Genomic DNA, 25,933 nt, shown 5'->3' on the forward strand with positions numbered 1-25,933 from the left:
AAGGCCCTAACACGGCTAAGGCTCCAGTTAGGCCTACACAAAGTTTTGGCCTTAGGCCTCATCAAGGCTTTGGCCCAGGCTGGGCCTTAATTGTGCTCTGACTAGACCTTACCTGACTGACTAGACCTTAACTGGGCTTCTCTATTCTGACTGGCCTAAACTGACTGTAAAGGCCCTAACTTGGCAGAGGCTCTGATTAGGTCTGCACAAGGCTTTGGCCCTCAGTTGTTGTTAACTATGCTCTGACTAGGCCTCATCAAGGCTTTGGCCAAGGCTAGGCTTTAACTGTGCTCTAACTAGGACTTAACTGACTGACTAGCCTTACTTGGGCTTCTGTGTTCTGACTAGGCCTAAATTGACTGATTAGACCTGCACAAGGCTTTGGCCTTCAGTGGTCCTTAACTGTGCTCTGATTAGTCCTCATTAAGGCTTTGGTCCATGCTGGACCTTAACTGACTTACTAGGCCTTAACTAGGCTTAGGCCCAGCCTGGGCCTTAACCAGGCTCTGACATGTAATGCACAAGGCTTTGGTCCTGAGTGGGTCTTAACTGTGCTCTGACTAGGCCTTAACCAGCTGACTAGACCTTAAGTACACTTAGGCCAGGGCTAGGCCTTAACTAGGCTTTAATAAGGCCTACACAATGCTTTGGCCCTCTGTGGTCCTTAATTGTGCTTTGACTAGACCTTACCTTGTGTACTAAGCCTTGATTAGGCTTAGTCCCTAGCTAGCCTTAACTGGGCTCTAAGTAGGCTTTAACAAGGTTTAGGCCTACACTAAGCCCTTTCCATACTTAGGTCAAGACCTTGTCTAGATCTTAACCAGACCTAAGCATCAACTAGGCCCTACCTATGCCAAAGCCATGTCTAACCTTTAATCAGATCTAGGCCTTCTCTAGGCCCCTAGGCTCAATCCTGGGTAGGCCCTAACTGATCTCTGAGTAGGCTTTACCTGAACCTAGGCCCTGGCTTCGCCTTAACTGTGCTCGCTAAGATAAATTCACTGACTAGGCATTATCTAAGTTCAGGCTTGGTGTTAACTTAGCTGTTTTGGCCTTACTGTGCTGACTAGGGCTTAAATGGGCTTAGACTCTAGCCAGGCCATAGCTTCGCTGGCTAGGCCTTAAGCAGGTTCTGATACCATCTAGGCCCTGCTTAGGCCATAACTGGGCCAAGGCCATGGCTAAATTTTAACTGGGCTTAAGATCCAGCTAGGCCTTATCTAGCCTAAGATGCTGACTAGGCTTTACCAAGATATAGGCCTTGCCCCTGCATTTGGCTTTATTAAGTACTGATTAGGCTTTGGCTAAATTGCAAGTTATTCTTTACTAAGGTAACCTCAATCGCATGCTCCTTTCAGCCCTCCCCTCTCCTTTGTAATTGCCTTACTTCAGTTATCCTACAATTTCAGGCTTCTGTATGGGTGATACAAAGAGAATGAACATGAATCCTCCTTACCCTACCTCAGCAGGAACCTGACTGCTTCTAGCCTCATTTCAGTCAGACATATTTATAGTGCAACACAGGAAGCACCCACTGAATTGATGTCCCCTGAGAAACAGGGGGATACTCTTTTAGGCAACACTCAACCCGGAAGTTTATTCTTGTTCGTCCCAGTCAAAATGATCCCTACAACGCCTTCCAGGGCAGCCACATTTTGTAACAAAATTTTGTAACAGATATAGCAGAAAGGGTTGCCGTGAACAGGAAGTGTATCTACAGCTCTTGTGCATAGGGTGCAGTTAGCAGTTAAGAACAGAAATAGCTAATACACTAGAATTGCTACAGAGTATAAGCTTTGCAAGGCTGAACCCTGAGCAGTTTTAGACCCCTTCAACCCTCATCCTGCTACCCTATTCCACCTCTGTGAACTCTCTACAATTCAGGATGCTGTAACCTGAAGGATGTTGCCACCTGAAGGATGTTGCCACCCCTTACATTAGGCTATGTGGAGGTGCAGGCCAAAGGGACACCAGGATCAGGGAACTGATGGATTAGTTTATTCATTCTGCAAGATCAGGGAATTTATGAAATCATTCACTCTTCCTGAAAATATTCCTTTCTCACTTACTATGTGCCAGATATTGCTCTGAGTACTGGAAATATGACAGTAAACAAATACAGGCACAGCCTTTACCCTCATGGAGCTTTCATTCTACAAATAAAACCCTTGGCATCCTGAAGTTTTTCTGCTTACCTAGTTTGCCTGGAAAGTACATATAAATATATAATTTAAAGTTCTAGGACTTTACAGGCCTATATAAGATGAACTTAGAACTCGACAGGATGACCACAACAGTCAGTTGAGACGAAGAAAACTTCCAATGTGGAAAGAATCAAATGCATTTTAAAAAGTGAATGTATGAGGAAGAACAAAGGAATGTCATTACTGCAGGGTGTTGAAAATAGATGGTAATTAATATTTTTAAAATTTTAACTCATGTGTGAGACTAAAGCAAAAAATGTTTATTTGGTACAAAATTTATATTTTGACTAGTGCATTTCCTAAAATAACTTATGTAGGCAGCTTAATTGAACACCATAAGTACATGGAACCTTGAGTAGGGCATGAGTTTTATTGGTTTGTCCAGAGTGATGCCCCGATAAATCCCACAGTAATTTGAACAGTGAATTAAAAAGTATTTGCAAAGGGGCTGTCTACGATAATATGGGATAGAGGAATAGAACTAGTTGGTGTTCTGGAAAGGCTGGCCCTTCTGCATTCCAGGACTTATCTGGTCCAGGGACCCATCTGGAGGTTGTAGGTTTTTGGAAAGTTACCCTAGTGCATGGACCATTTGTAGAATCTTATATAATGCCCTAAGTATTCTTTATGATTGGCAGGAATGGTTTTGGTTGGGGCTTGGCAAGTTATGATAGGTAGTAATGTCTAAATGAAGCATGCATAAGAGTGACCTCCAGAGTAGCCTCTTGAGTCTATTTGAACTCTCTCAGCCACTGATATCTTATTTGTGACACTTCTTTTCCCCCTTTCTTTCATGATGGCATTGTTGATCCCACAGTGCCAGGGCCAGGCTTATCCCTGGGAGTCATCTCCCATACCACCAGGGAGATATTCACCCCTGGATGTCATGTCCCATGTAGATGGTAGGGCAGTAGTTTCACTTGCAGAGTTGGGCTTAGAGAGAGAGAGGCCACATCTGAGCAACAAAATAGATCCTCTGGAGGTGACTCTTAGGCATACCTATAGGTAGGCTAAGCTTCTCTTCTACATATATAAGCTTCACAAGAGCAAGCCTCAAGATCAAGAGCTTGGCCTATTGATTTGGGTGTCCCTAATGTTTGGCACAATGTCAAGGATTTCCCGAGTGGTAAAATTTAATAGTTCCATAATTTTTCTTCCATCCCGTAAGGGATTTTTGACAATAGTTTTTGATTATCTGCTTAATATACTTTAGGATGTATCCAGGCATTATGTTAAACCACACAGGATTAAAGGCTCTCGTTCTTATTCTGGGCTCCCTGTGTTTGGGTTATTTAAATGAGCTACCCAGACAGGTTGAGTAAGATTATGTGCTACAGAAAATTTAGGTTTTGGAAAAAAAAAAAATTGGGCGGGCCATGGTGGCTCAGCAGGCAAGAATGCTTGCATGCCATGCCAGAGGACCCGGGTTCGATTCCTGGTGCCTGCCCATGTTAAAAAAAAAAAAAAGATAGGTTTTGGGCAAAATAAAACTTTCTTGCTTTTGTCTCAAAGAGTAGATGAAGTTCTCAAATATAGACAATGTCTTCCTTACCCCTGTGGTCTGAATTTCCTTAATCCCGACCTGATTCGCTTTGTTCTTATCACTAAATACCAAGTTATACATACATAAAACAGCTCAAAATCCAGAAATAATTATTACCATCCCGGGCTAAATGTGACTGCTATAAGAGTTTATAATCTAGGCCCAGTTTTCTTATAAGTTTTTTCTAAATGAGATGACACAATGTTTGCTTTTTTGTTTCTGCCACTCCTTTTTATTTGCATCACTTTTTAGTTTAAGAGTATTTAGCAGGTACTCAGTGAAGATGTGCTAACTGGTTTATTGGACCTCACCATAGAGCAGTAGGAGAATTCACCGGGCAATAACTGCAAAGTGGTGATGGATCTGGTCAAGAAACCAGAGCTCTTCCTTATCCTCACATTCAGCTAGCATGACCCACATCCATTTATTCCTTGTGACTATAACAAAGAAACCTCTTCCTGGGGCCACAAGGCCCCATTGGAATTATACGTAAGTGTCAGAGAGATCATTTAACCTAAAGAATGAGAATCTAGGGCTCTTGGGTTATCTGCTCTGTTTGGACAACAAATCCTTCTGTACCTTTATTGTGTCTATGTTTTGCACTTTCCCTTTCTCTGATTTCCCTCATCTCTGAACGGTTTCTGAGGGAGTATGAGCGGAGTTAAAATCCAATATTTGAAAAATGCTCTGAAAATGAAAAGCATTATTAACTACTAGTTGCACTTCTGAACAAATTAATAAATGCTTCCTTTAGAGTTACAGTAATATTACAAGCCCTTGTTGTAATTAGGTACCTCTCTGGCTTTACTTTGATGTTCAGGATCACAAGGGAAGTGTGTTTGCATTATTTCAGTACTTATTTAAATATGAGTACTGAGCCATTCACTCACTCCAGTGGGAGGTAGGGAAATAATGAGTTTAAGTGAGTTAGAATTGAAATCAAGTACCAAAGATAGTTATACATCTCTTCCTGGAGGCTGTGAGCTGGGTATCCATGTTTCTAAACCAGAGATTGTCTTCAATTGCCCCTGCTGAATGATAAGTGAATAGAATAGGCTCAGATTACCTGGACCAGCAGTTTCCAAACTAGGGCGGATTGTGCCCTCCTAGGGACATTTGACAGTGTCTGAAGACATTTTTGGTTGTTAGCTAGGAGTGGCATACAATTAAGTAGAAGCCAGGTTACTGCCAAACATCCTGCAATGCATAGACTAGCTCCCTCCAACACAGAATTATCTTCCCCAAATGTCAGTAGTTCATGTTGAGAAAATATGGCCTAAAGAATCTTTCCATCCTGGCCATCTTAACATCCAACAGATATTCTTGAAGAAGTTTGTGCAGCACCAAGTAGGCACTGTGGGGGATATAGCCATGGTCTCTGCCTAAAGAAGAATGGAGTCTAATAGGGAGACCAATCAAGCACTACTAAAGCAACCAGAGAACAAAGAAAGGACATTGCAAAGTTTTGTTGTTGTTGCTGTTTTATATAGTGTGGTATAGTCCCTAGTGGGTGTTATAGGAAATTTGAGAAGGTGGAAAACAGCAGACACTGGAATCCCTTAGTAAAGCTTCAAAGAAGAGTTGGATCTTGAGCTGGGGTTTGAAATAGGCTACAACTCTTTGTCTTCTCTTCATTGCTGGGACAAAGATGACTCTTTTACCACCACCCATACTTCCTTTCTTCACATTCTCTTTCTTTCTTTCTTTCTTTCTTTTTTTTTACTTTATAAAATGTTATTTACTTTTTAAATCACAAGAAATTATGAAATAACTAAACTTAGTAATCACTTAAGTCAGTTTGTTGCTCTTACTGGGTTGCTAGTTTGTACTTACAGAATTCATTTTTCATTTTCTAGCACATCTAGAATTCTTTCCTGTCAGAAAGAAAACTTCTGCAAAATGAGCTATTAGCAGCTGTTAGAATGAATGATTAAACAGTGTCTTGAAAAAAATCAATTTTGAATGGCTTAATATGCTATGTGTACTACACTTTCTTTTTTCTCTTATGGTGTCATTTGATGAACAAAAATTCTTAATTTTAGTGAAATATATTATCTTGATCTTTTCCTTTATACTTAGAGCCTTTTGTATTTTGTTAAGAAATCTCTGCCTATTCAAGAAACAGGCAGATAATTGTTAACTTCTTAAAGTTTGCTTTTCACATTTGGTTCTATAATCCATCTAGAGTTCATTTTTGTATATGGGGAAGTCAAAGTGTCATCTTCCCCCATATGGGTATCAAAATAGTCCTGCACTATTTATTTAAAAAGCTTTCCTGCATTGTAAATCAGGTGACCAACCAATCCATTGGTCCATTTGTCTATCCATATCAGTATTGCTTAATAATGACATTTAATAGCTGTGTTGTAAGTCTTCCACCTTTTTCACATTCTCTCTTTAATCAGCATGTTGAAATCTAATTTCAGGACTCGACAGACTCCAGGAGTCCACAGAAAATTTCTCTTGGTGACAATATTAATCACCAGAGCCTGTCACTTCTCCTCAGTGTTAATCTTCCATGACCTCCACCTTCTGGAAATTCTCTTTCTCCTTGACTTTCATGATATTGTCATTCTATTTCGGTTCCCTTTGACCTCTGGGGGCTCAACAAGTTTCTTTCTGAGGCCAACCTATATGGGTAGGTATGTCTCAAACTTGAGCCTCCTGGAAATTCTTTCTCTTTGATTTTGGGAGTAGGGCCACAGAAAAGTTAAGACCTAATAGCCTGAGGGAGCAAGTGAATTATCAGCTATTTTTATTTTATGCATTCATTTGTATGCCTTCTCATTACACAGATGATTTGAGGTAGTTATGATCTCATGCTATGCACTCTCCCTTAAATACCATTCACATTCCTGTTGTTTCACCCATCATCTCCATACAGGCACCCCTCAAACTATGCCTCTCACTCTGATGTCCTTCCTGCACCCCAGAATTACCTACTCAACCACCTGCTGGAAGCTGTCTGAAGACACCTCAAATAACATGTCATAAACTTAATGTGACCAACTCATTCTGGTTTGCCCAGGACTTTCCTGATTTTAGCACCAAAAGTCATGTGTCCTGGAAACTTCCTCAATCCCAGGCAAACCAGTATGGTAAGTCATCCTACCTAAGATGAACTCATTGGTTTCTGTCCCAACCCCCTTCTGATTTCCCTACATCATTTAATTGCAGTGACATACTCCTGCATAAACTTCAACTCCTCTTTACCTTTGCCAATATTGTCAATTCTATCTCCAAATTGTATCTTTTATCATCACCTCCTTTCATCAACTCACCCTGCTTTAATTCAGGCCCTATCACCTCTCCCCAGGACAATTAAAATAGAGTCTTCATCAGTCCCACTACCCACAGCCACCTTATCCCCCCACTCCTGTATCCTTTACTAATCCATCTTCCATACTACCAAGATCGATCATTCAGGGACACAGGCCTGATCATGCGTAGGTATTCAGATCTTCATTGATATGGGAGCCTTCCAGAATGAACCCCAGGGAAGACATTAAGCCAAGGCTTCCGAGTATTTGAGCATGATGACTGTGCAGTGTGATACTAAAGAAATATTGATATGACTGACTGAAATGCACTGAGTAATATTATGAGCTGTATGTGAAAGGGAAAAGCAAAACAAAACATAAACAACCATACCCCTGAGAAGCCAGGGATCCTGAGTCTCAGTTACAGTTTTGCAAGAAGTATATAACAAGCACAGTATTGCCAGGGAACTCAGGTAGTAAAGACCAGTTACAGCCTTGATATTCATCTGAATTGGAATCAACTGGAAGTTCCATTATGCAGAAACTATGATAGCTTGAGAAAGAATTCACTTATTTTCCCTCAGGCTATTAGGTCTTACTTAAATTTCCCTGGACTGCAGGAGCTATAGCTTTCCATCCCAAACTGGCAAGAAAAAAGAGAATTTGCTTTTGAGTGATGTTTATCTCAATGATGGCAGGAACTATGCATTCTATTTGAATAATGGGGGGGGGGCGGGATTCCAAATGCAGATTAGGAGAAGGAAGTAAAAACTACCAGATGAAGGAGAAGGCAAGTGCTTTTCCTTTCCTCCTTCATCAAAACATATCTGTCCTCTGTCTCCTCTCAGAGACTTGCAAATGGTGAATTGAAGTAACTCACCTTGGAAGTGAAAAACAGACCTTCACAGAGGCATTAGAAAAAGATGGCTCCCAGAAAAAGCAGTGCCAAAATCCAAAGGCTTACCTCTCTAATAGTAGAATTTTCCATCAAATTGTAGGTAATTTCTTCCTTCACTTTTGTAATTAAGAAATTAGCCCCCCAGCAGAAGGTTCCTCCAGCTAAGCTGCTGCCATTTTTTGTCATGTTGTTTTTTCTAGATTTTCTCTTGTCATCCAATGGGACACTGAAACACTGAAACATTTATCTCCCAAAAATCTTGCTTCTGAAATTCATTCTCCCTTCTCTAGTAGGAAGGTTCCCAGTCAGAAACACACACACACACACACACACACACACACACACACACACACACACGTACGCAACCCCTCACCCCCCCACCCCATGCACAAGTACACATCCCTTCATTGCTTAACATAAGCAAGATTCTCCCTCTCCATAATTCTGGAAGATATAAGACATGGTCTCTGCCCTAAAGGAGTTTAGAGTCTAATCAGGGAGACCAACCAAGCACAACTAAGAAAAAAAGTACATCCATCGTCATTTTTTTTCTATAGTTGCTACAGGAAATTGAAGAATGAGAAAGGTAACATGTACTGGAATCTAAGAAAACTTCAGATTTTTCAAAGAATAGAATCAGAGCCCGTTCAAATGCAACACCAGGAGAGGAATTTGAAAGATACCAAAAAAAATAAAATAAAATCCACAGAATTGGTGCCCCCCGCCCCCATCTTCCTCTCTCACACACACACAGACCTCCTTACTTTGCTCACATAATATGGTTCAGGCTTAAAGCATTAAACAGCTTGTTCCAGGATGAATCCCCTGCTGTCAGCCCCCCTCTAAGTCCAAACCTCTATGCTCACTGCCCTGTCCTGCTGATTCCCTCACCTCTACCCCCAGCTCTAAACTCCAGGCCTGTTTTCAACAACCCAAGGCTCTAGAAAAGTCAGCAAGAATAAGACAAATATGAATATTTGGTATTTAAGTGAACATTTAATGTGTGCTATGCACAGAGCTAAGTTCCTTTTATTATCATCACACTACAACTAATCTGCCTACCATTTTTAAAGAATTTACTATGCGTCAGGCAGCCAGGAACTGTGCTAAAACTTTTCAGGCATCTTATCTCATTTAAACCTCACAAAAACCCTAGGCAGTGGGTAATTTACAACAAATAAACTAAGGCACAGAGAACTAAAAAGACTTGTCCAAGAACACACTGTTAATAAGTGCCCTAGTCAGAGTTTGGCCTCAGGTCTAACTCCAGTCTACATACCAGAGACAGTGCAGTATGGTGGTTAGAACAGGAATCAGCAATTTTTTTTTTTCTGTAAAAGGCCATATAGTAAGTATTTCAGGTTTTGTAAGCCATACGGTCTCGGCCATAACTACTCAACTCTACTGTTGCAGTGCCAAAACAGCTATAGATAATACAAAAAAAATATGTTTGGGGAGGTCTGGAAGCCTACTTTCCTTTTGTAGCAATTAGTGAGAAAGCTTCCTGGATTCATTGTAGCTCTTGCCAGGTCCTGGGAGCCCCATCATGGGACAGCATGTTGTCACCTGTAGGTGCCTTCTTCAGTCATGAGATTCTGACCACTGAACTCAGGGACAATGTCTTAGTCATGCCTGTGCCCCAAGTGCCTGACATGGTGCCTAGAGCAGAGTAAGCACTCAGTAAACATTGCGGGCTTAATCGAGCTGGCTTTGGGATGGGTCTGCCTGGAAGCAAAGGAAAACTGACTTCTGAAAAGCAATTTCTGTAAACCCACAACTTCTCTAATAAAGAAAATTAAATATTTTTTAAAAAGTAAAAAAAAATAAAAAAGCAAAAGTCCACCAAGTCCAGATACAAAAGGACAAATATTGTGTTCCATTTATATGAAATATCTAGAATATGTGAATTCATACAGACAGAAAGTAGATTAGAGATTATCAGCTGCACTGAGGGGAATGGGGAATTAATGCTTAATGGGTACAGACTTTCTGTCTGAGGTGATGAAAAAGTTTTGGAAATAGATAGGGGTAATGTTTTGCACAGCACTGTAAATATAATTAAGGCCACTGAATTGTACCCTTAAAAATGGCTAAAATGGGAAATTTTGTGTTATATATATTTATCAATAATCAATAATTATGTTATATATATTTTACCATGATAAAAAATGGGATACTTTGGAGTCAGCATACCTGAGTCAGAATTCTCCTTGAGCCTCAAGCCCACCCAGCCTTGAAGACCCCCCCTTTTTTCACAAGACAGAGGAGAAGGAAAGTTGGAGCAGTGTGAACGATGACTGGTAAAGGTAGGGAAAAGCTGAACATCCTATTCCTGAGGTAGATTAAGCACCCAGGAGCTGTGCTGCATTGTTCTCTAGGCCATGCTCTTGAATAAGCATCCAAAAGAAGCCACACTGAGCAAGTGTTTTTCTTTGAGCCAAAATCATATTCATGGAATCTTCCATCTTGGCTTTAACATCTCCCTGAGATACCTTAGCTTGTCAGCCAGTCCCCAAAAAACCATCCTGATTTGCCAATCTTTCTCAATGAAAAAGTCTCTCCTCTCCCTACCAAGTTCCTTCCCTTCCTCTAAAATGTGTCTTGCATAATAATCCAGCTTTTCATTCTGGAATTTGTTAGAATTATTTACAGGATCTGACTATCCAAGGAAAACCAAACTGAATTCTGTCAGATGTCCTTCTCCAACATTATCATCCATACCTGCCTCATCATCTGTACCTTTACAAGCACCACAGTCAGAAGTCAAGCTATAATTGGCATGACGGAATACACCCTCAGAAGATTCAGAGGTACTGATAATGGAAGCTGTGCTGAGACCTTCAGGTTCTGTCTAGGCAAGGATTGTGTCAAAAACACTTCAAGACTATATATCCTGGAAGTGACGATTCCCTATCTCATAATAATAACAAACTAATAATGATGAAAGTAGCTAGCATTTATTGAGTATTTCCTCATTTAATCCTCACAACAATCTGTGATGAAAAATGATGATAAAAACTTTTTCTTCCTTGTTGCAAAGCACTGAATTAACTCTCTTAATGCTCATACTGACCTTATGACATGGGCTACTATTATCATCCTTATATTGCAGATGGGGAAATTGAGGGCCAGACAGATAAAGTCACCCAGCCAGGAAGCGTTGGAAACTGCAAAGATCATGCTCCTGAACATATTTCATTATCTTATTAGAAACATCTTTTAGTATGCAGCGTATGTCACGCAGTTATGCTAACAGATATATGAGGAATGCCATCTTTCGTATGTTCGGTTTAGACTGTTTCAAAGCACTTACCCATTGATGATCCCATCTGTCATTGTTAGGGACATGTGTCAACTTGGCCAAGTTGTGGTTCTCTAGAGAACCCTAACTAATACATCTTGGTACCAGGAGTGGTTCTTAAGAAACAGAATCTTAAAAATGGGTTTTTATGAATGGTTTTCTACTCTGACTGGACTCAGAGACACTAAGGACTCTGGTTCGCGTAATCAGAATGACACTCCCAATCCATTGAGTGAGTTGGGAAAGGAGATAGTCAAAATATCATCATTCGATTCTCCTAATGCTTCGCTTGTCTGAAGCCAGACTCTGGGAGATAATGTTTTTGACACCTTTACAGAGTTTTGTAGAAATAAGAATTATAGACATGTTGGTTGGTTGTTGTTATATACACTGGCTACATTAAGGGGTGAAAGGGATGGGCTTAAGGCTTCAAACAAGAAGCTTAAGTGCTGTCTGAAAGATGTAGACGTTTCTATGAGTATCCTGAAGGAAAATCTTATTTCCTGTAGCCGTAGACTTGAGACCTCTGAAACTCAGACTCAGAATCTTATTGTTAGAGTAGCAACTTTACAACGTAAACTGAAATCTCAGTCTTGCATGGTGTTTGCCGTTAAAGTGAGGGCATTGATTCGAAAGAAGTGGGACCCTGAAAAATGGGATGGTGACATATGGATTGATAATGATGTTGGGGGCGAGGTTGAAACCCTAGGTCATGCTGAGTCTTCTCTAGATAACTCTGTGATAGTCCGCCCTGAGGACATAGCCACCCCACCTCCAGCCTGCCTTGAGGAATTGGCCACCCAACCTCCCTGAAGCAAATGGCTTGTAAGATATTTCTAATTCTTTTCATGACCCACCTCCACCATCCCTCATTTCTTCCAGACTTATAACTAGACTAAAGTCCCAACAGGCCCCTAAAGGTGAGGTACAAGGTATCACACATGAGGAGGTACATTATACTCCAAAAGAACTGTGTGAGTTTTCCAATTTATATACACAGAAATGAGGGGAATATGTGTGGCAATGGATTTTAAGGGTGTGAGATAATGGTGGGAGGAATATAAGGCTACATCAGGCTGAATTTATTGATAGGGGCCCACTAAGCAGAGATTCTGCATTCAATGTTATAGCTTGAGTGGTTAGAAAAGGTATTAACCGCTTGTTTGGGTGGTTGGTTGAAACATGGATCAAAAGGTGGCCAACATTACCTGAGGTTGAAATGCCAGAACTGCCCTGGTATAATGTAGATGAGGGGATCCAGAGGCTTAGAGAGATTGGGATGTTAGAGTGGATTTATCATGCAAAGCCTGCTCTTACACACCAGGAATGTCCAGAGGATGCACCTTTTACCAGAACAGTGAGAAATAAATTTGTGAGACTAGCACCATCATCCCTAAAGAGCTCTGTGGTTGCACTTCTCTGTAGGTCAGATATTACTGTAGGAACTGCTGTCACTGAGCTGGAATCCTTAAACACAATGGGGATGACAGGATCCCGAGTTGGCAGAAGCCAGGTGGCAGCACGTAATCACCAAAGACAGGGTAGATCTGGCTATTATAATAGACAGCAAACTCAAAGGAGGCGTCAAAATTATATGACACACAGAGATTTGTGGCATTGGCTAGTAAATCATGGGGTACCTAGAAATACAATAAATGGACAGTCTACTAAATTCTTGTTTGAGCTGTATAAACAAAAGAGTTCTAGGTCAAGGGAACAGAAGTCTAACCTGAATTACAAAATCACAGAGTCACGGCCCCTTAATCAGTTTCCAGACTTGAAACAGTTTACAGACCCAGAACCCCTTGAATGAAGGGGAAGCCAGGTCCCTTTTGGGGAGAAACCTGTTACACTGCCACAAATTTATACTGTTAACCTTCCTCTAAGTCTTCCCCAAGGAGACCGACAGCCTTTTACCAGGGTAACTGTGCGTTGGGGAAAAGGAAATGATCAGATATTTTGGGGATTATTAGACACTGGTTCAGAAGTGACATTAATTCCAGGGGACCCAACACGTCACTCTGGACCACCAGTCAGAGTGGGTGCTAATGGAGGCCAGGTGATCAATGGAGTTTTAGCTCAGGTCCATCTCACAGTGGGTCCAGTGGGCCCCTGGACCCATCCTGTAGTTATTTCCCCAGTTCCGGAATGTATAAATGGCATAAACATACTGAGCAACTGGCAGAATCCCCACATTGGCTCTCTAAGTCACGCAGTGAGGGCTATTATGGTGGGAAAGGCCAAATGGAAGCCACTAGAACTGCCCCTACCAAGCAAAATAGTAAATCAGAAGCAATACCGTATTCCTGGAGGGATTGCAGAAATTACTGCCACTCTTAAGGACTTGAAAGATGCAGGGGTGGTGATTCCCACCACATCCCCATTCAACTCTCCTATTTGGCCTGTGCAGAAAACAGATGGGTCTTGGAGAATGACAGTGGATTATTGTAAGCTCAACCAGGTGGTAACTCAAATTGCAGCTGCTGTTCCAGATGTAGTATCATTGCTTGAGCAAATCAATACATCCCCTGGTACCTGGTATGCAGCTATTGATCTGGCAAATGCTTTTTTCTCAATAGCTATTAGTAAGGACCACCAGAAACAGTTTGCTTTCAGCTGGCAAGGTCAGCAATATACTTTCACTGTCCTACCTCAGGGGTATATCAACTCTCCAGCCCTATGTCATAATCTTGTTCGCAGAGACCTTGATCGTTTCTGCCTCCCAGAAGACATCACACTGGTCCATTATATTGATGATATCGTGTTGATTAGACCTAGTGAGCAAGAAGTAGCAACTACTCTAGATTTACTGGTAAGGCATTTGCGTGTCAGAGGATGGGAGATAAATCCAACAAAAATACAGGGGCCTTCCACTGCAGTAAAATTTCTAGGTGTCCAGTGGTGTGGGGAATGTCAAGATAACCCTTCTAAAGTGAAGGATAAGTTGCTGCTTCTGGACCCTCCCACAACCAAAAAAAAGGCACAATGCCTAGTTGGTCTTTTGGATTTTGGCAACAACGTATTCTTCATTTGGGTGTGCTACTCTGGCCCATTTATCGAGTGACCAGAAAAGCTGCTAATTTTGAGTGGGGACCTGAACAAGAGGAGGCTCTGTGACAGGTCCAGGCTGCTGTACAAGCTGCTCTGCCACTTGCGCCGTATGATCCAGCAGATCCAATCGTGCTGGAAGTGTCAGTGGCAAATAGAGATGCTGTCTGGAGCCTTTGGCAGGCCCCTGTAGGAGAATCACAATGCAGACCCTTAGGATTTTGGAGCAAAGCCTTACCATCTGCTGCAGATAACTACTCTCTTTTTGAGAAACAGCTTTTGGCCTGCTACTGGGCCTTAGTAGAGACTGAACGCTTAACCATGGGCCACCAAGTTACCATGAGATCTGAGTTGCCTGTCATGAGCTGGGTGTTATCTGACCCACTAAGCCATAAAGTTGGGCATGCACAGCAGCACTCTATTGTAAAGTGGAAATGGTATATACGAGATAGGGCCAGAGCAGGTCCTGAAGGCACAAGTAAGTTACATGAAGAAGTGGCACAAATGCCCATGGTTTCCACTCCTGCCACATTACGTTCACTTTCCCAGACCAAAGCTATGGCCTCTTGGGGAGTTTCTTATAGTGAATTGACTGAGGAAGAGAAAACTCAGGCCTGGTTTACAGATGACTCAGCATGATATGCAGGTACCACCTGAAAGTGGACAGCTGCAGCATTATAACGCCTTTCTGGGGTGTCCTTGAAGGACAGTGGTGAGGGGGAATCCTCCCAGTGGGCAGAACTTCAATCAGTGCATCTGGTTGTTCATTTTTCTTTGGAGGAGAACTGGCCAGAGGTGCATTTGTATACTGATTCATGGGCTGTTGCTAATGGTTTGGCTGGATGGTCAGGGACTTGGAAAGACCATAATTGGAAAATTAGTGACAAAGAGGTCTGGGGAAGAAGTATGTGGATAGACCTTTCTGAGTGGGCTAAAAACATGAAGATATTTGTGTCCCATGTGAATGTACACCAGAGGGTGACTTCAGCAGAGGAAGATTTTAATAATCATGTGGATAAGATGACGTGTTCTGTGGATACCAGTCAGCCTCTTTCTCCAGCAACTCCTGCCATTACCCAATGGGCTCATGAACAAAGTAGTCATGGTGGTAGGGATGGAGGTTATGCATTGGGTCAGCAACATTGACTTCCACTCACCAAGGCTGACCTGACTACAGCCACTGCAGAGTGCCCAATCTGCCAGCAGCAGAGACCCACACTCAGCCCCCGATATGGCACCATTCCCCGAGGTGACCAGCCAGCTACATGGTGGCAGGTTGATTATATTGGACCACTCCCTTCATGGAAGGGGCAGCCATTTGTTCTAACTGGAATAGACACATACTCTGGATATGGGTTTGCTTTCCCTGCACGCAGTGCTTCTGCCAAAACTACCATCTGTGGGCTTACAGAATGCCTTATCCACCGTCATGGTATTCCACACAGCATTGCTTCGGATCAAGAAACACACTTCACAGCAAATGAAGTGCAGGAATCAGCACATGCTCATGGAATTCTCTGGTCTTAACCATGTTCCCCATCATCCAGAAGCAGCTGGATTGATAGAACAGTGGAATGGCCTTTTGAGAATTCAAGGACGGTGCCAACTTGGTGGCAAAAACTTGAAAGGCTCGGGTAATGTTCTCCAGGAAGCTGTGTATGCTCTGAATCAGCATCCGCTGTATGGTGCTGTTTCTCTCATAGCCAGGATCCATGGGTCCAGGAACCAAGGGGTGGAAATGGGTGTGGTGCCACTCACTATTACTCCTAGTGATCCACTAGGAAAATTTTTGCTTCCTGTCCCTGCTACCCTGAGCTCTGCTGGTCTACAGGTTTTAGTTCCAAAGCAGGGTATGCTTCCTCCAGGAGAAACAACAATGATTCCACTGAACTGGAAGTTAAGACTGCCACCTGGTCACTTTGGGCTACTCATGCCCCTGGATCAACAAGCCAATAAGGGGATTACATTATTGTCTGGGGTGATTGACCCTGACTGTCAGGAGGAAGTAGGACTGCAACTACATAATGGAGGTAAAGAAGAGTTTTCTTGGAATATAGGAGATCCCCTAGGGCGTCTTTTAGTACTACCATGCCCTGTGATTAAAATCAATGGAAAACTGCAACAACACAATCCAGGCAGGACTACTAATGGCTCTGAAACTTCAGGACTGAAGATTTGGGTCACCCGACCAGGCAAAAAACCACGGCCAGCTGAAGTGCTTGCTGAGGGTAAAGGGAACATGGAGTGGTTAGTGGAAGAAGGTAGTGATAAATATGAACTTGGACCACGTGATCAGTTACAGAAACGAGGACTGTAATGCTGTTTTGTTCATGTTATACTATTTAAGTTGTAAGATATCAAGTTTAAGAATGAATGTTGCCCAAGGATTTGCACCCTATTCTGGAGAGATTTAATGTGTTTCCAGTATATGCAGGACAACTGGGTATTGTCAGGTAAAAGAAAAAAAATGTGTGCTTATTTGTTTTCATTTGGAAATTAAGTATGGTTTAATTAAGTAGGTGCCAAGTTGATAAGGGGTGGATTCTCATGGTTAGGGACATGTGTCAACTTGGCCAAGTTGTGGTACCTGTTTATCTGATTGGGCAAGTGCTGGCCTGTCTGTTGCAATGAGGACATTTCATAGGATTAGGTCATGATCACATCAGCTGCAGCCACAGCTGATTCCATTTGTAATCAGCCAAAGGGGAGTGTCTTCTACAATTAGTGATGCTAAATCTAATCACCGGAAGCCTTTTAAGGAGGATTCAGAGAAGACAGGTCCCATTCCTGCTTCGGCTGGTGAGCCTCTCCTGTGGTGTTCATCTAGACCATCCATCGGAGTGGTCGGCTTCACAGTGGATTTTGGACTCTGTGTTCCTGTGGTCACGTGAGACACTTTTATAAATTTTATATTTGCAAGTGTTCCCTGTTGATTCTGTTTCTCTAGAGAACCCTAACTAATACACCATGTGATTCTCAAAGCAGCCCTCTGAGGAAGGCAGGGTGGGTGGCTGCACCAGCACTGCACAAAGACCCAATACAAAGACTTGCCCTTAGTCCCTCCACAAATCAAAAGCCAAACCAGAGTTCAGTTCAATACATGTGTTTAAAAAATTCATTCTTTGGTATAGCTAGAGGTTAAGTTTCTTCCACCTCCTTTAATTTGGCTTGACACTGAAGATTGGAAAGAAGTGGGGAGGCTTATCTAGCTGGCCATGAAACCTCCAGCCAAGCCTTCTTATGCACATGAAAGCCACTTGGTCACACTTGATTCACCCCAATCCCTCAGAATCTGCAGTACTTGAATGCAACCTGTGACCTAAAAAAAAAAATTGAGCCCTTAAAAGCTGGTTACACCGAAGGCATGAACACATAGATCTATCTATTTAAAAAATATTTATGGAACAATTACAGGTGCATAATTCCAAAATCCACCAAATTCTGAAAACCAAGTTTGTTTTATTTTATTAAGTTTGCTATCAGAACTCATCTGGTGGCAAAACCTGACATGAATTGATGAGAGGCAATTTATGTTCTTTATTCTATTGAGGCCTCACATGTGTAGGTTTCACTGATGAAATATTAATGTGTTTGATTATGGTAGAGTTGTCAGATAAAATACAAGATACCCAGTAAAATTTAACTTTCAGATTAAAAAATTGAATATTTTTTTTTACTATAGGGTGTCCCCAACATTGTATGCAACATATTTATACTAAAGCATTATTTGTTGTTTAGCTAAAATTCAAATTTAACTGGGTGTCTTGTATTTTATTTACTAAATCTGGCCACCCTAATTATGGTTGTTGCCCCAGACCCACTTAGAGTGTTACCTAATATACAGCATAGGCCATTTATTATTGTCCTAAAATCTGAAAAACTTAGAATTCAAAAGCATATATGTCCTCAAGGGTTTTAGCATCCTTCCAGCACCAGGCTTGGTACTGACTGGGACTCAGCTCTCAAAGAACAACCACCTCTAAAAGACCTCTACCGTCAGAGACCATTGCTTCATTGGCTCTGATCAGATTGTTTGCCTGCTTTATTCCACATGCCCTTAGCTTGATGAATGGTTTATCCCTCTCTGCTTCGATGTTTTTATTTCCTCAAGATATTTCCTCTTGTAGCCTCCTGATTTAAATCAGTAGGCCTGCACTCCCAGGTGACATGATCACACCCCATATGACCTTACTTGGCCTAGTGACTTTCCAGGCTGTCCTCTTCATTTACCATCACAACTCTCCTGCTATGTCACCACCACCACCACCACCATCACCCATATTTTCCAATATGGGGTCTCCTTCCTTCTAGAACCCCTGCTTTGGAACAGGAAGCATGCGTACGCCGCCCTCTGCTGCCATCTTATGGCTAGAATGAGCCATTGCATTGGCCTTAATTCAGCTACACTGGTTGCTTTTCAGAGCCTGTCACCTCCAACATAGGAGAAATATAACATCTGCCAGGGAAGCCCACTTAGCTAATTCCAATTGCTGTGTATATTTGCAAATGGGAAATTACAAATTTTTAAAAGATGTGTTCTGAAACAGAGCTTTCCTCATCTAGACTCACCTTTCCTCCATTTAGTTCAAATTAGTGAGCCTTAGCTCTAGTTAGAAATTAGAATGTGGCTTCTAGTTGACTTATTTTGTGACTCTGCACCTGCTGCCATTGGTATTGGCAGTCCAGCTCAGGAACCAAGTCTACTAGCTAATTGCAGTGACAGAACCAGCTCAGTACAAAATGTTTTCATATTCCTGGGGTAAGCATGCATCTCCTTTTTTTTTTTTTCTCATAAAATCCACCATGAATTAGTGGTATGGATGAGTTAATACCAAATTGGATTAGACAGAGATTACATGTAAAATGTAGAAGCTATGTCCGATCATCATCTGTACCTAAAATGCTTGCCAAAACCTGTTTCTTGGCCTCAGATTTCTTCTCCAATGGTAAAAGGCTGTTCTGTTTAATGATGGTCCTGCTCAGAAAGCTCACTGCAATGGTGAGGGAAGGCATGGGCTTTGTACATTTCTCCCTCTTTAGGAAATCTTTCATTGCCACCGATTTCCTTTTTGAATACTTTTCTCTTCATCAGAGCTCAGCTTGATTGGCAACTACAAAACCAATAAACAAAACTCATTCTATCTTGGGTCATTTCTGCCAGACTGGTCTTTTAAGTATATGTGTGCACAACCAGCCAATCTTTTCTTTTTGACAAACTGACATCTATGCAATGAAAGTTGGGCATATTTCAATGTGCAGCCATTCACTGAGGGAGCAGGAGGTGGCTTTCAAAAGATAAGTAGACTTTTTCAAACTAGGGGAAAAGGCCCTTATCTCAGATATTGCCGAAGTTTGTCACTCGATTTTTCTTCCCAGTCCTCACCTTCTCCTCTGGTATGCGGGGCAGTTTATTCTCAACTTCCACGTTTTCTTCCAAATGAACTAAATGAGTACATGTTTACAGCTCTATGTCCCCCAGCTTGACTCAGCTGACATCGTTTAGGATATATCTTTTAGGAAACATACAAACATACTGAACTCATTACCAACTGCTTCAAAGAACAGTAAGTCTGTACTACTTTACAAACCTCTGAATGTTAAACAGATGTTCTTTTCTGTCTTATCTATTGCACTTTCTGTACAGCCACACTGATTTAAAATCATGTGGAAAGACCAGGTAGGTGGCTGAAATGTGGAACTGACTTATTTGTCCTAATGCAACTTTTTTTTCCCCTGCTGATAGCCACCATGGCGGGGAACAGTGGGTTGAGAGGTGTTAAGATTCTTATCCTCTGACCATTACCCATTTCTAGTGGAGCCACTGGAAGCTCACTGCTGCTAGCTTTTTCTCTGCTTCACAGCCTAGTTTGCTTTTCAAGATCCCACCCCCACCCTCAGATCCTTTGCTCTTAGGAGGGGACTTGTCTCTCATTTTCTATTGTCTCCTTAGGGAGTGGTGACTCAATCAATAACCAGTGAATTCTCTCCCAAGCTTATTATTCTTAAATGAGCACTTAGTACAGTGCTTGACTCATAATAGATACGTGTTCATTGTTGTTAATATTAATATTATTGTTTAACCTCTGAGTTTCCGGTTTTGCGTCCGTTAAATGGTTGTAATAATAGTACCAACCTACTAGATTTGTTAATACATATAAATTACTCTTTAAAGTATCCAGAGCATAGGAAGAGTTATGTATGCTTTATCTGTGCCTATTATGACTCCAACAGAAAAATGTCTTGAGAGAACACAAACTGCGGGGTTAGAAGAGAAATGTATTTGTGTGTGTGTGTTTGATGGGGGTAGGGGGGTGTAGGGATTGGGGGAAGACGTCCTTTTGGGTTATGTGTTTGAAATGCATTTGTGCAGTCAAGGGGAAATGCCCACTGGGCAGTTAAACATGGAGGTCTGAAGTTTAGGGGAGAGGGAGAGGAGTGACTTCCTCAGTTTAACAAATACAGTAAATGCCTGCAAAGCCCTTTGGAGCATGAAAGGACACATACAAAATTGTTTCTGCCCTTCAGAAGCCCGCAGTCTAATAAGAAGGCTGAGTCATGGGTAATACATAGAAGTAAATGTAACATTAGGCAGCTTCTGGGGGGTGCCCAAGGAGGCAGCAAAGGAGTCTAGACTCAAGTAGGAAGATGAGATCTCATCTGGCTGGAGCAGTCAGGGAGGGCTTTCTGGAGGAGGTGACATTCTCTGATTTGACAATTGTCTTCAGCCTTTCCTTTCAACTAGTGCCTGCTGATTTTTCCCATCTCTGAAGACCCAGAGTTCTCAAGGCCTTTGATCCATACAGTAGTGCCTCGTGACAAACTAGTGAGCTTTTCTTAAAGCTAAATATATCCAGTTTGAAGGACTCCCCTTTACTCTGCCCTTTCTTTAATAAACTGATAATACTCAAAGATGGAAGGTTTTTTCTTTGTCATGTCTTTACTTGACAAAATGTCCCAATTTGGAGATGGTGGCTTTCTCCAGTCTATGAGAGCCAAACCTAACATATTTACCATCTGTACCGCTTATGCATGCATCTGAACACAAAATTTCCTATCCTCTTACTTGCTTCCAGTGAGTTAGGCTAGTCTCCCAAAGAGATCTTGTCTGCCAATCACTGCAGGGCTCTCTTGTCTTGACCCTTCCCCCACATGCCACACAGAGCTGGGCACAAAGTAGTTGTTCAGCAATACTTGTTGAAAGGCCTCAATTGAATCATCTTGCATTCCTTTGGCAGGGGGCTTGAAAAATGTTGTTCTGCCTTGAGTTTGGTGTGTGAATTGGGCATTGAAGCTGCTTGATTATTTGGACAGCTGTAGAAACAAAAGTCACGTACACTTGGCTGGTGAGGGGCTAGGAGGATAATTCTCCCAACTGACATGCAGTGAAGTCAGAGGGTTTGCAGCTGAGGTAAAATCAAAACTATTTTGCTGGTTGTCAGGGGCGGGAGAAGGGACTCTTTCCAGTAGAATCTGACAATTCCTATCAAATTGTAGGCACAAAGAGCCATGGGGCACCTCCGTTTAAAACACAGCTTCATGTAAAGGAAAAATAAAGCAGGGCTGTCCAAAAGTCCTGTGTACTAAAAAAAAAAACAATAATTTCCAGTCCCTGTCCGGAATCATTGGAAGAATTGAAGCATGGTAGACATAAAAACCCAAAACTTCAGTGAGGGACCTAGCAGGTTTGGGAAGAAAAGATTTGAACAGACAGAAAGAATGCAACCCCTACAGATCTGGTTTGGGGCTAACTGGGAAGCTGAGGTGTACTTAGTTATGCTTTGCTTCTCTCACCTTTCCTAGCTGCCACTCAAGTTCCCATTGTTTCAGGGCTTTGCTGGCACGCTGGTCCCTTATAGCTAGACAACTGGTTAAGATTGTATACCCATCTCCTCTAAACTGTTAAAGGAAGTTAATAGTCTCATATATTACCTCTGCCTATGAACACGATATAATTTCAATGCTTTAACCCAAAGCATTAAGTGATGTGGGCATTTCAATCACTGGGGCAAGGCCAGTGGGAAATGCAGCTCTCTGCAAGTCTCAGATTATACCATCTATGGACTCATCAGAGAGCACAGTGTTTAAGAGCTTGGTATTTGAAGTAAGCCAGGCTAACTTCAGTTCTGGCTCCACCACTTTACCAAGTATATGACCTTGGGCTCAGTTCTGTCATCTCTAAAATGGTACCTGCCTGTAGGGTTACTGTGAGATGATTCATGTGAAAACTTGATACATTGCTTGGTACATTATAAGAGTTCAATATATGGTAATTAGTCTGCCTGCATGTAGAGTAAATCCTAATTACAACTCCAAGGAAACTTGTCTTAGCTACCAGATTCTACTCCCTCATACACTAAGCAGAGAAAGCTTTGGAAAGAGGGTGTTCCACCAAGGTTCATCCAACAGAGACCTTTCTATTCAATAATTCATTCAACAAATCTATTTTCAGTGTCTTGCATTTTGCAACATCTTGCAAAATGTTGTGAGTATAATGGTGAATAGGACATGTTCCAAGTCCTCGAGCAACACCCCCTGAAGAAGGTCATTAAGGGAGGGCTCTATCACTTGTACTAACCCACACATAAATACATCACTTCCTGTGAAAAGATTAAAACAAAAAAATGTTACAAAGAGAAGCACTTCTGGAATAGCAGGGTAAGGTCTTCTGAAAATCTGTTCCTCCAGAAATGCAAAAAGACACTAGAAAAAAAATTCAAAATCAACTTTTTCACTACTCTGGAAATTAACCAAAGTCTCATAACAATCAGAGGAGCATTTACTCAAGAAAAACAGCTGAATCTCGATAATAACAGTGACCTTTGTGGCATTTTTAACTTGCCCTATTCCCATCTCCCTCTCCCCAGTTTCACAGTAGTCTGGAAAATCAACATCTTTCAACCCACGGTAGCCATAACATCCAGCAGCCTGGTAGCCACTGGAGGAAACAGACTGGGAGGCACTGGATCTCCCTCAAAAGACCTGGACCCAGACAATTGTCATTATGTGACCTGACTCAAAGATTACTCAGTGCAACCATCCTCTGGGGGGGGGGGCGTGAATGTGTAGAAAAAAAAATCAGCAGCTGTTGTTTAACAACAAGGCTGCCTGAGGTAGTGGATAACAGCAGGGGAAAACAATAGGCTAAACAAAAACCAGCAATGGTTAAAGAGGATTATATACCACAACCAAGTGGGTTTTATTTCAAGAATGCAAGTTGGTTTTCTTATGAAAATCAATCAATGTAATAACAATACCACATTAATAGAATAAAGGACAAACCAATATGATCATCTCAATAGATGAGAAAAAATAATTTGACAAAATCCAACAGCCTCTCATAATGAAAATACACAACAAACTAGGAAAAGAAGGAAACTTCCTCAACATGATAAAGACCATCTATGAAAAACCCACCGCTAACAGAATGACTGAATATTTTCCCCCTATGGTCAGAAACAAGACAAGGATGTGTGTTCTTACTGCTTCAGTTCAACATTGTATGGGAGGTTTTAGCTAATGCAGCGATAAGAAAAAAAAAATTAAAAATCATCCAGTTTGGAAAGAAAGAAGTAAATTATCTCAATTTGCAGAAAACATGTTTGTACATAGGAAATCCTAAAGAATCCACACACACCAAAAAAGAAACAGTTAGTGATAATAAATGTGTTTGGCAATTTGCAGGATATAAGACTGATATATAAAATCAATTGTACGTCTATACAGTAGCAATGAACAATCCAAAAAATGAAATTAGGAAAATTATTCCATTTACAATAGCATCAAAAAGAACAAAATTCTTAGGAGTACATTTAACAGAAAAAGTGTAAGGCTTGTGTAAGGAAGGCTCTAAAACATTGTTGAAAGAAACTGAAGAAAACCTAGATAAATGACATTTTGTGTTCATTGATTGGAAAACCTAATATTGTTAAAACATCAGTGTTCCCCAAATTTATGTACATGTTCAAAGCAATCCCTAGCAGAACCCCAGGCCTCGTTTTTGCTGAACTGTACAAGCTGATACTAAAATTCAAATGGCAATACATTGGACCCAGAAGAGCCAAAAAATATTTGAAAAAGAATAAAGCCAGAGGATTCATACCTCCAAATTTTAAAATATATTACAAAGCTACTGTAATCAAGACAATGTGCTACTAACACAAATAGATAAATGGAATAGAATCGAGAGTCCAGAAATAAAGCCTTACGTTTATGGTAAATTGATTTTCACCAAAGGTGCCAAGACAATTTGATAAGGGAAATATTAGTCTTTTCAAAACATGGTGCCAGCACAAGTGGGTATCCATATACAAAAAAATGAAGTTGGGCTCCTACCTCACACAATATACAATGAACTCAAAATGGATCAAGTATCTAAATATTAAAAAGTAATACGATTAAACTCTGAGAAGAAAACATAAGGGGACATTTTTGAGACTTTGGATAGGGGAATGGGTTCCTAGATATAATAGCAATAGCACAGGCCACAAGGGAATAAAGAAATTAGACTTCATCAAAATTCAAAACTGCTGCTCTAGTCTCTGAAAAGTTTGGCTTTTAGTGCCATTGAACATTTAACTACTATAGTTCCTCTCACAAATCATGCTCTTTCTCACGTCTGTACTTGTACTAAAATTATCCCGTCTTTTTAGGCTGCTTACTCTCTTTCCCTCCCCTCCCCTACTCCTAACCAACTCCTACATATCCTTTAATGGTCCACTTAGGTAAGGCCTCCTCTAAGAAACCTTTATTAAGGAGTCCAGATTCGCCCCTCCTTTGTCCTCCTATTTTGCCTTGTTCTTTTGTGGTACGCTATACCATTTAATAATTTTCTGTTTATGCTTCTGTTTCTTTCACTAGACTGTGAGCTCCTAGAGGGCAGGGATTGTGACCTACTCCTTTTTGTATCTCTAGAGCCTAGCACAATCTCTGGCATGCAGCAGGTGCTCGATAAACATTTCATGAATAAATAAGGCCCCCAGTCAGGAAAGGAATTGACCAAAGGCCACACAGCAAGTTAGAGGAAGAGCTATCACAGTCCATAGTTTGTATTCATACCCATGTTTTAAAGATGATTCAGAGAAATTAAGTGATTTCCTAAAGTCACAGAGCAAAAGTCACATTAGCACCCAGCTCTGCTGACTCCCAGTCTAGTGCTTTTTCCATTGCACCCAAATGTTTTGCTCTACCCTTGGATTTTTCTATGCTTTCCATCCCAGCCTTTTACACAGTCTATGATGGCAAGAAGAGTAGAAAGGCACTATCGGTTTTGCTTTTATATGTGAATGTGTGAAAGGGAGATGTGAGGACAAGGTGGGGATCATGAATACCCTTTGAGGAAAGGAGGTGGCAGGATGAAAATATTTTAGAAACAATTTTTGCTAGTCTTATAATAATGAACTGCTTTAGAGTAGGCTGGAACCCCAAATATATAATGGCTCAAACACAGTAGATTTTTATTTCTCAGTCACATAGCAGTCCAAGGCATGTTTCCCTGGTCAGCACGGGCAACTGTCCTCCACAAGACCATCGAGGGACACAGGCTAACAGAAGCCCCTACATTATCCTGGCCTTCCACATTGCAGTCAGCCAGAAGGGGGAAAGAACATGGAGAATCACACATGGAAGACTCCTATAGGACAAAGCCTGGAAGTGCCACAAATCATTTATCTTCATATTCTG

The 25,933-nt window shown here is 41.4% G+C and overlaps 1 protein-coding gene across 1 annotated transcript in view; it reads left to right on the forward strand.

Annotated features, from left to right (window-relative positions):
* Nucleotides 1–25,933, forward strand: part of TRPC5 (transient receptor potential cation channel subfamily C member 5) — a 197,966-nt gene that overhangs the window by 93,536 nt on the left and 78,497 nt on the right. The window lies entirely within an intron of this gene.

Source organism: Tamandua tetradactyla, chromosome X (genome assembly GCF_023851605.1).
Source record: "Tamandua tetradactyla isolate mTamTet1 chromosome X, mTamTet1.pri, whole genome shotgun sequence".
Classification (NCBI taxonomy): domain Eukaryota; kingdom Metazoa; phylum Chordata; class Mammalia; order Pilosa; family Myrmecophagidae; genus Tamandua; species Tamandua tetradactyla.